The sequence below is a fragment of the Enhydra lutris genome, unplaced genomic scaffold (assembly GCF_002288905.1).
Source record: "Enhydra lutris kenyoni isolate GAN:26980312 unplaced genomic scaffold, ASM228890v2 scaffoldscaffold6, whole genome shotgun sequence".
In the NCBI taxonomy this organism is placed as follows: domain Eukaryota; kingdom Metazoa; phylum Chordata; class Mammalia; order Carnivora; family Mustelidae; genus Enhydra; species Enhydra lutris.
Window position 1 is genome coordinate 33441793 of NW_019154090.1, and position 10529 is coordinate 33452321.

Below are 10529 nucleotides of genomic sequence, written 5' to 3' on the forward strand. Positions count from 1 at the left end.
GCTCCCCGCTGAGCCAGGAGTATGATGTGGGGCTTGATCCCAGGACTCTGGGATCATGACTTGAGCCAAAGGCAGATGCTTAACTGACTGAGCCACCCAGGTGCCCATTGAAAATAAAAACTTTTTTTTTCATTGAAAATAAAATCTTAAAAGAAAAAAAAAAAAAACAGCTTTTTTGGCTTCCTTAGTCCAGAAGTAGTACATACCAGTTCAGCTCATAGCCCATTGGCCAGAATGAATCTTAAGACAGCCCAGTTTCTAGGAATGGTGGTTGTCCTTAGGACTAAAGATTGATGTACACTTACAATGCCCAGTAGTGTTAGGACAATTTCCTCTTCATCAAGAAAATATATATATATATCTACCTTAATCTATACACCAAATAGATTTCAAATGAAAAAAGCACAAAATAATAAATGCTTTTTAAAAAGTTTTGGGAGAATACTTTTATAATCATCTGGTGGGCAAAGCTTTTCTTTTTTTTTTTTTTTTTTAAGACTTTATTTATTTGACAGAGATCACAAGTAGGCAGAGAGAGAGAGGAGGAAGCAGGCTCCCTGCTGAGCAGAGAGCCCAATGCTGGGCTTGATCCCAGGACCCTGGGATCATGACCTAGACTGAAGGCAGAAGCTTTAACCCACTAAGCCACCCAGGGCCTCAAGAGCAAAGCTTTTTTAAGTAACATATGAAACACTGAGGCCATAAAAGAATTCTGGTAAGTTTGACACACAGTGAAAATAAAATTAAGCCAAACTGGGAAAATGATCTGAAATTCACATAATGCCCAAAGTTTTCATTGTTCTACTGATGAAAATTCAAACTTCTACTGATTAAGAAAAAGACATACAACCCAATAGGAACATAGAAAATATTATAAATATCCATAGAAGAACAAATATGAATGATGGATGAATATGAAAATTTGCTTCAGTATAACGCTGATCAGGAAAGTATATTTTATAGTTACAAATACAGTTTATTTGATGATTTTCTATGATTCCCCTCTGGGTTCAACCGACTGTGATTAGGATGAACCACCTCGATTTCATAAAATTCTCAGTGGACACTAAATACGAGAGCTTTCCTTCTGTAACTACTTGCCCTTCTCACCTTTTTTTTTTCCCCTCCTCGCTTTTTGATTATACTCTCTGATTAGAGGATATTCAGGAACCTGGCATGTGCATGTAAATTTTAAAGTAGGATTAAATGAAAACTGGAAAAGAGGGAGGCATAAATTTTATTCTATAGCAATTGTGTGGCACAAATCTAGCAAAGGGTACACAAAGGGGAAAAATAACTTTAATGAATCCAAGTATGAAAATTACCCATAATGCTTGGCGATCTCTAGTAATCCCCAGGCCCTGGAGATTGAGGCACACCAGCTGGTGTCTTCTTTTCATTCAACAAATTTCTTGGAGTGGATATCATGTGCATGACTTGTGCTAGATTCTTTGAGAGCAAGAGAGGCAAGAGTCTCTGTTCTTAATGTGCAAGGCATTGGCTAGTAACACATTAAATAATAAAATTTGAATAATGTTCAGAAAATACTAAGCATTGGACACTCCAGAGCATTTCAGACTAGGAAGGCTGAGAATATACTGAGGAAGACAATGAGTTTTAGTGCTACTCTGAAATGGATGTAGAAATAGAAAAAATGACCAAGAGGGGCAGATGGAGAAAATGACACAACCCTAAAGACTAAGAACCTCAAAGTTCAACTCTCAACCTTAAAAAAAGATCCAGGAGTGCCTGGGTGGCTCAGTCAGTTAAGCAGTTGCCTTCAACTCAGGTCATGATCCCGGGGTCCTGGGATCGTGTCCCACATAGGGCTCCCTGCTCAGCGGGAAGCCTGCTTCTCCCTCTGTCACTCCCCCGGCTTGTGTTCCCTCTCTCACTATCTCTCTCTGTCAAATAAATAAAATAAAATAAATCCAAACCATGTTTATTATAAACAAATATCCATTATCTTCTGGCATTTGAATGTTGGGAAATCAGGAACTGCATTTGTTGCTTGACACATTAAGTCAGGATTTATTTTTACTATAAAGAAGAAACTAAAAGGAACAAAGATGTCCACTGTGTTTATTGCTCTGCTCCAAGGCAGAAAACATGTTAACTAACCTGTTAGCGCTTGTGTATCTATACAAGAATTCACTTTACAGATCTCATTTTGGCAAATATTTCTTGATATGCAAACCAAATATTTCCCAAGGTACGTCAATCATGATTTTTAAGAAATATTTTGTTTTGTTTACATTCCGGTGAAGGTGGAAAACAACTGTCCACCATTAATAAATTTAATTTTATACTCCTAATGTTTAATCGTTTCCCCTATGTCAAGCTCCTCTTGCTTTGCCATCCTATAAAAATTTGACATCCGAAAGTAGACAGAGGTAAGCATTGTAATATTAGATAACGCAGGTCAAAAATTCAACATCTAGCATTTAACCCAATAAAGTGCTTTGGAAAAATTGTTAGGCAGTAATTTGAATGTTCCTGACAAGAACTGGAAAAAATAGTCAAGGTCTGCTCTGTAAAAGAAAATGTAACCAAAATGTAACTAAAACAAATGTCTATATTTCACATAAATCATTAATACAATTTACTACTAAAGAATAAACAGAATACTTTAAAATTATAAATATATTAAGATGGCCTTTTAGGCTAAGCTCAGTGGTATGGTGGTAGATGTTTAATAGCCCACAACCCTGAGGCTGGGAAGCCCTGATTTGTTGAGTTTGGTAATTTCTGTTTTCTGCGTTCTGCCACCACGAGTAATTTCAGATGGCCGAGTTGATGTCCACCAGCTGGTAAAATTTCAGAAAACATATTATTTGTCTTGTAAAATCTGATACAAGATGACTCAAGGACCCTCACTGCAAACACTAATAAATAATACTCTACCACTTAATAAAATGTGTCCCCTTAACTTAATATTCTAAATACTAAAGACATTTAAAAACTCTAAAATACTTTAAAAATATGAATGTATTTTTTAAGTAGAAGAAAATGAAGAGAGCTATATATTTCATCAATCGGGATGTTTGATTATGTTAAAACATTTTTTTTTTCAAGACAAAGCAAAGGCAGGAAGCTAACTTACAGTGAAATAGCAGTGAGCTCATAATACCCAGATGGAAGGCCAAAGTCCTGAAACCAGATAGTTTGCCTAATTCACAAAGCTTCATCATTTTAAGTGAATTTACTCTACTAAGATGGTGTTTCTCTTCTCTAGACCTTTTACTGAGATTTTGACTTGATTTTTCCTGGATCAAGTGAAGTCATTTGCTTGAATTGGTCATCCCTATTTATTGAAAACCAGACAACTTCATGTTTCAACAAGTTTGACATCATAAATCAAATTACAAACAAATAAAACTAATTTAATTTAAAAAAATATGAATGTAAGTGGCTGTATATGTGTTTTGCATATTTATGAACTTAAAATACTACACTTGATTGAATCCTATGCTTTTAGGCATTACCAAATTTCTTTTGTTTAAAGCTTTAAAAAAAATGACCAAAGGATATATATGCTTTTAAGTGAATTCTTACCTCTAAGTGTAACTGGTGTTGAGTTACTGTTTGCATCTTGCTGCACGCACGCACGCACGCACGCACGCACGCCCTTGAGTTTTGAAATGGGTGGATTTAGTACAGGTGTTTGGGCTATGGCAATAATCCTCTTTCCAACGTAAGTCAATGACGCTTTTCCTATGTTCCATGACAGATTTATGACACTGCCTAAACCCTAGTGAATTACAAAGTTAATTTTTTTCTCAAAATGCACTTATATAAAAGACAACATGTAATGAAAACATCTGTAATATAAAACATGCACTGTTGTCAAGTTTTCAGCTTCTACCTTTTTTTTTAGCCAATAAAAATGGAAATAAATCTAAGTAACACTTAAGAATGCTTGTTTTCCCCATACTAATGGGCCAGAAATAGTGAACTAGTTTTATTTTTAGATGTTTAATTTGAAAGTGTAAGACTTCCTCCATTGATCTTATTCTGTGTCTCACAAAGAGAATTTCATCATGCCATTGAAGGTGATTAAGAAGTCTTCTCCAAAGTGGAGATGCAACGTGGGGGGCTTGGGGGGTTAGGAAAAGAATAAATGAAACAAGATGGGATCGGGAGGAAGACAAACCATAAGAGACTCTTACTGTCACAAAACAGAGGGTGATGGGGGTAGGGTGGTTGGGAGAGGGGGGTGGGGTTATGGACATTGGGGAGGGTATGTGATATGTTGAGTGCTGTGAAGTGTGTAAACCTGGCGATTCACAGTCCTGTACCCCTGGGGCTAATAATACATTATATGTTTATAAAAAAATTTAAAAAATTTAAAAAAAGAAGTCCTCTCCAGAATGCAAATTGGTACAACCCGTGTGGAAAACTATATGAAGTTCCTCAAAAAATTAAAAATGGAACTAACCGATGATCTAGTAGTCGCACAACTGGGTAATTACTCAAAAAAAAATATATAAAACACAAATTCAAAAGGATACATGCATCCCTATATTTATAACAGCATTATTTACCATAGCCAAACTATAGAAGCAACCCAGAGTCCATCCACTAATGAACGGATAAAGATGTGGTATATATACACCAGACTATTATTCAGCCATTAAGAAAAAGAATGAAATCTCACCATTTGCAACAACATGGTTGGAGCTAGAGTATGATGCTAGGTGAAATAAGTCAGTCAAAGAAAGACAAATACCATATGATTTCACTCATATGTGGAATTTAAGAAACAAATCAGCAAAGGGAAAAACAGGGGGAAGAACCAAGAATCAGACTCTGGACTATAGAGAATAAACTGATGGTTACCTAAGGGAACACGGGGGGCAAGGGGAGGGTGGTGGTTAAACAGGTGAAGGGGATTAAGGAGTGTACCTGTCACAATGAGCACAGGGTAGTGTATGGAATTGTTGAATCACTTCATAGGCCTGAAACTAACATAACACTGCATGTTAACTATCCTGGAATTTTAAAAAATAAAAAGTCTTAGTCTATGAACTACAGGATAAAAAACAAAGAAATGAAAGCAGCCTCAAACCCAGGATTCAGAAGAGTGACAGAAAATACTCCTCCTAGGAGAAGGTGCAACAAACACCCCACCACTTTTCACTTGGGTTGAAAGGGGGCTGGCTCAAGTAAAAATTGTGTGGGCTATTAGGAAGGGATAAACAGGCATTCTTCTGTTAGGGGAGATTTTTGCTAGAAAATTACTAGAATGGTGGTTGTTGATGGAGAATGGAGGTGACTCTCTCCCCTAGAGGACATTAGGCAATGTCTGGAGACACTTCGGTTGTCACCATTTGAGGGGGCAAGGATGTTACTAGTACCTAGCGGGCAAAGACCAGGGCTGCTGCTAAATATTCTACAAGCACAGGACAGCCTCCCACAGTCAAGACCCAAAATGTCATAGAAACCTTTCACTATACGCAAACATTTACACACATGTAAATGCACCCAGGTGAAGAAATGGAACATCACCAGTACTCACTTCAATCTTAATTTGTGAAATAGAGTATATTTTGTTGATTTAAAACTTTCAGGGGTGCCTGGGTGGCACAGTCGGTTAAGTGCCTTCAGCTCAGGTCATGATCCCATGGGATCAAGCCCCACATTGGGCTCCCTGCTCAGTGGGGACACTCTTTCTCCCCCTACCTTCTGCCCCTCACAAACCTCTGCTCATGCTCTCTCTCTCTCTCTCAAATAAATGAAATCTTTAAACAAACTTTCAGTTAAGAGGCAAGAGGAAGAATTCATACTGTATAGTATTTCATGTGCACTATATCTTGGATGATATGACAAATATACGCTGAATTTAAATATTAGGTTGTGAAAGATTTGTTAGTTAATGCTACATATATAATAAAGTTCAGCTTTTGCATTCATGATTTATGCAAAGGTATAAACCACATGGTTCATGTATGAAGCAAGAGTATTGCGCCATACCCAAAAGTAATGTCAAAATAACCCTGTTTGTATTTCTCAAGTCTTAAGAAAGGGAAACTTAAGACACATAGTACTTCTTCTTAGAAAAGTAAAAATAAAAATAAAATTGGGTATCTCCTCCCACCCAATTCTTCATACATCAAAAGCTGCTCCCAAGTCTTTCTCTGACACACACACGTACCTGAAAGACATATCTTCCTTTCTTAGATTCAGCCCCTTACTCCTGTCTTCCTTCATGAGGGTCGGTTAAGTTACGGACTCACTCAAGGATGGGAGAGAAAACAAGACTGGAAGACACAAGCCCAGCTTCGCCTCAGCAGGCAGGGAGAAAAGTTGGAACCTCGCCGATAAGCCATAGGCTCCTTGAGCTTTCTCCTGCACACTGACAGAACACACCAGTCATAAACAAAGACAGCTAACAAGAGCACTTACATGTACCTATCTAGTAACTATCACTTGTATTTGTGAATATAATTACTTATATTTGAGAAGATCTTCTAGGAAAAAATTTCCCTATGTTCGATTTTTTCTTCCAATAATGCACTTACATATTTATAGAATACGAAATTTTCAAGACATACAATTTTCACCACTGGTTTTTAAAGTCCCATTTAGTATTTAAATACCTTCCTTAACCGTTTCTTTCACATTGGCATCTTTATGGGATTTACATATGTCCTTGTTGAAAGCGTATTTAATAATAAAGTTGGTCGATGGTAGCTTGGTATAACCATTGAGAAGATATTCAGAAATCATGGCCCTTAATTCCTTAAAAACCTTTATCACTTGTAGCCATGTGAGTTTATATAAATAGTCTCAGCTTCAGATGTATTATCCCATCATAGACCCTTCACAAGCTCAGATTTGTAAATGATCTAGTGATGTTTTAGCAAGAAAGCCACTGTAAAATGCATTCCAGTTGATTTATTGTCAGAAATTAAAGTCATGACTGGCCCTGTATTTCTAATGGAACCTATTTTGCGATCTCTGAAATACCACGTTTATAATGTACAGATAACACGTCCATTTGTTAAAATGGGATTTCATTCCAAAAAGGCTATGAATTCATGAACAAACCAGGAGAGTGTAGGTAGAGATTGCCACTGGTGTTCAGAAGTGGGTTTGTTCGTTTGGGGATAACTCATTGAACCATACACTCACGGTTTGTGTGCTCTTCCATAGGTGTGTGTTACTTGAATTAAAGCACTTGAAAATGCCATATTCCTGAAGTTTATTTAACAGAAATTATAAATTTCTGAAATATTTAACAGAATATTTAATAGAAATTCTCTCTCAGACAGAGAGAGAGCACGAGCAGGGAGAGCAGCAGCATTTTTTTTTTATATATAGGCATTTTTTTAAAGATTTTATTTATTATTTATTTGACAGAGAGAGAGAGATCACAAGTAGGCAAAGAGGGAGGCAGAGAAAGAGGAGGAAGCAGGCTCCCTGCTGAGCAGAGAGCCCGATGCAGGGCTCGATCCCAGGATCCTGAGACCATGACCTGAGCTAAAGGTGAAGGCTTAACTCACTGAACCACCCAGGTGCCCCTTTTAGAAAATGTAATAAATAACATAGGTTATAAAATAGCACGTGTATGGGGTGCTTGGGTGGTTCAGTCGTTAAGCGCCTGCCTTCGGGTCAGGTCGTGGTTCTGGGGTCCTGGGATCGAGCCCTGCGTTGGGCTTTCTGTTCAGCGGGAAGCCTGCTTCTCCCTCTACCTCTGTCCCTGCTTCTGTTCCCTCTCTCACTGTGTCTCTGTCAAATAAATAAATAAAATCTTAAAAAAAAATAGCACATGTAGTAAGGTATCATATTGGAAAAAAATACATATGTGGTCATGCACACATACACAAAACCCTTAAGATATATATATAGATAGATATATACATATCTATCTATATATATATATATATATATACAATTTCCTAGCCGTCCATAAAGAAGTGCTGCCGTCTGTGGCTGTCACTAACATAGTTTATAGATAATGCTGGAGCAGCGTATAAAGAGCTTCCTCATTTTTTTTACAGCTTCAGTATTATGCAAATTTAATCAGTTTTCTGTTGATGGCATTTAGACTGTTTCTAAACTTACTTTCTTAAACCGTGTTGCCGTGAGTAATCTTGCACCCATAATGTACTGCATATATGCAAGTACGTCTGTACTTTGGCTAGAAGCCGAATGCTGACTTAAAGGAAATATGTGTTTGTGACTTTGACAGCCATGGCCCGAAGGTCCTTCACAGAGATTGTCTCAGCTTATGCTCCCCTAAGTGATGTATGAAAACACCTGTTTCCACCCACCCCTGTCAACACAGCTTGTGTTTACTCCGTTCTCTTCCCCAAGACTTGCTTGATGCAGAAAATGTAAAAAAAACACACAACCGACAGATTTTGGTGCTGTTATAAGTGATCCCTTCTCCTTTTGTCATTGTTTTTGTTTTTTTGTTTTCTGTTTGTTGCTTTGTTTGTTTGGTGGTTTGTTTTTTGTCTTTTTTTTTTTTGGATTTTCAAATTAACAGAAAAACAAGTTACAGAACAGTACCTATCATATAGAATTAAAAAATGTTCAAATGGAAGTATGTATCATAAGTATGCATAGAAATTCTTTAGAAGGCGCGGTAACCCACAGACGGCCATGAGTCATGGAGGTATTTCTCAGCGTCAAGCTTTATAGAATGGCAGGGGGCTTGGCAGGGGGTTGCTGGGTGGCCTAGTCAGTTAAGTTTCCAACACTTGACTTCAGCTCAGGTTATGGGATCCAGCCCTGAGTTGGCCTCCACACCCAGTGAGGAGTCTGCTTGGGATACTCTACCAGCCTCTGCACCGCCTCCTCCCCAACATGTGCTCTCTCTCTCTCTAAAATAAAAAATAAATAAACCCTTAAAGAAAAAAAAAGAGGGTCGCCTGGGTGGCTCAGTGGGATAAGCCTCTGCCTTCGGCTCAGGTCATGATCTCAGGGTCCTGAGATCAAGCCCTGCATCGGGCTCTCTGCTAGGCAGGGAGCCTGCTTCCCCCCATCTCTCTGCCTGCCTCTCTGCCTACTTGTGATCTCTGTCTGTCAAATAAACAAATAAAATCTTTGGGAAAAAAAAAAAGAATGGCAATGGGCCACATGCTCAAACGAAGCTGAGAGAGGTCTGTGAAGTCATGGAGGCTGATACCCCATCATCCAGACATCATCCATGCTCTCTCTATGTTCACAGAATCCCCTCCCACAGTGGGAGCATTTAGTTATGAAACATCCCTATTTTATACCCAGGTATAGCCTACTTGACATTCTCCCTGGAGACCCATCTCAGTAGGCTTTGCTTCCTATAGACCATCCTTAGCCAGGGACTATCTGCTAAGAACCCTTTCGAGACAATACCTCTTTCTCCTAAAAATATCAGTATGTCTATCTACGTGCAGGTCCAGATGATAGAAGTTAGACCCACTCCCCTGCCTTTCCTATGTCCTCTGTAAAGGACTAAGCAGATTTCAAGCAGTTAATTTAACTTCTTCCTCCCAGAAGGACCCACTACAGTGTCTTAGGGAAGTCAGATAGCTGGGAATGGAGTAAGACAGAGATTTTAAACTGAATGTCCTTTTGGTCCATATGAATGTATCACCGATTAAAAATGATTATATAAACACAAATATCAAAAGTGATAAATGATCTTCCTAGGAAGATGTTGCTGCGGCTGAGGTCGAAGAGGTTGCTGCCTATGTTCTCCTCAAGGATTTTGATGGATTCCTTTCTCACATCGAGGCCCTTCATCCATTTTTGAGTCAATTTTCGTGTGTGGTGTAAGGAAATGATCCAATTTCATTTTTCTGCATGTGGCTGTCCAATTTTCCCAACACCATTTGTTGAAGAGGCTGTCTTTTTTCCATTGGATATTCTTTCCTGCTTTGTCGAAGATGAGTTGACCATAGAGTTGAGGGTCTATTTCTGGGCTCTCTATTCTGTTCCATTGATCTATGTGTCTGTTTTTGTGCCAGTACCATGCTATCTTGATGATGACAGCTTTGTAATAGAGCTTGAAGTCCGGAATTGTGATGCCACCAACTTTGGCTTTCTTTTTCAATATTGCTTTGGCTATTCGAGGTCTTTTCTGGTTCCATATAAATTTTAGGATTATTTGTTCCATTTCTTTGAAAAAAATGGATGGTACTTTATCCAATCAAGAAATGGGCAGAGGACATGAACAGACATTTCTGCAAAGAAGACATCCAGATGGCCAACAGACACATGAAAAAGTGCTCCACATCACTCGGCATCAGGGAAATACAAATCAAAACCACAATGAGATACCACCTCACACCAGTCAGAATGGCTAAAATTAACAAGTCAGGAAATGACAGATGCTGGCGAGGATGCGGAGAAAGGGGAACCCTCCTACACTGTTGGTGGGAATGCAAGCTGGTGCAACCACTCTGGAAAACAGCATGGAGGTTCCTCAAAATGTTGAAAATAGAACTACCCTATGACCCAGCAATTGCACTGCTGGGTATTTACCCTAAAGATACAAACGTAGTGATCCGAAGGGGCACGTGCACCTGAATGTTTATAGC